A 634-nucleotide genomic window follows, 5' to 3' on the forward strand; every position below is an offset into this window, starting at 1 on the left:
ATGTATACATTATATTTTAATCGTATTAACCTATTTTAACATCATGAATTAACTGTCCATTTTAACATCCCACTAATTATGCACCTATGATATTTTCATCTTGTTTAACACCATGAAATTGTGTTATTACCGTGTAATACAACACATATATGTCTAAATACAACATTAACCCCATATACAGTTTTCATACTTACTGTATACATGTAATTCACATCCCGTTAGGGTTGGGGGCTAGGGTTGGGGTTAGGGGTTAGGGGTTAGGGTTAGGGTTGGGGTTAGGGTTAGGGTTAGGGGGTTGGGGTTAGGGTTGGGGTTTGGGTTAGGGTTAGGGGTTGGGGTTGGGGTTAGGGTTAGGGTTAGGGTTAGGGTTAGGGTTAGGGTTATGGGTTAGGGTTAGGGTTAGGGTTGGGGTTGGGGTTAGGGTTAGGGGGTTGGGGTTAGGGTTAGGGTTAGGGGGTTAGGGTTAGGGTTAGGGGGTTGGGGTTAGGGTTAGGGTTAGGGTTATGGTTAGGGGTTAGGGTTAGGGTTAAGGTTAGGGGTTAGGGTTGGGGTTGGGGTTAGGGTTAGGGGGTTGGGGTTAGGGTTAGGGTTAGGGTTAGGGATTAGGGTTGGGGTTAGGGTTGGGGTTAGGGTT

This window comes from Leptonotus elevatus, chromosome 9 (genome assembly GCF_054856555.1).
Source record: "Leptonotus elevatus isolate MCC_2025b chromosome 9, RoL_Lele_1.0, whole genome shotgun sequence".
Classification (NCBI taxonomy): domain Eukaryota; kingdom Metazoa; phylum Chordata; class Actinopteri; order Syngnathiformes; family Syngnathidae; genus Leptonotus; species Leptonotus elevatus.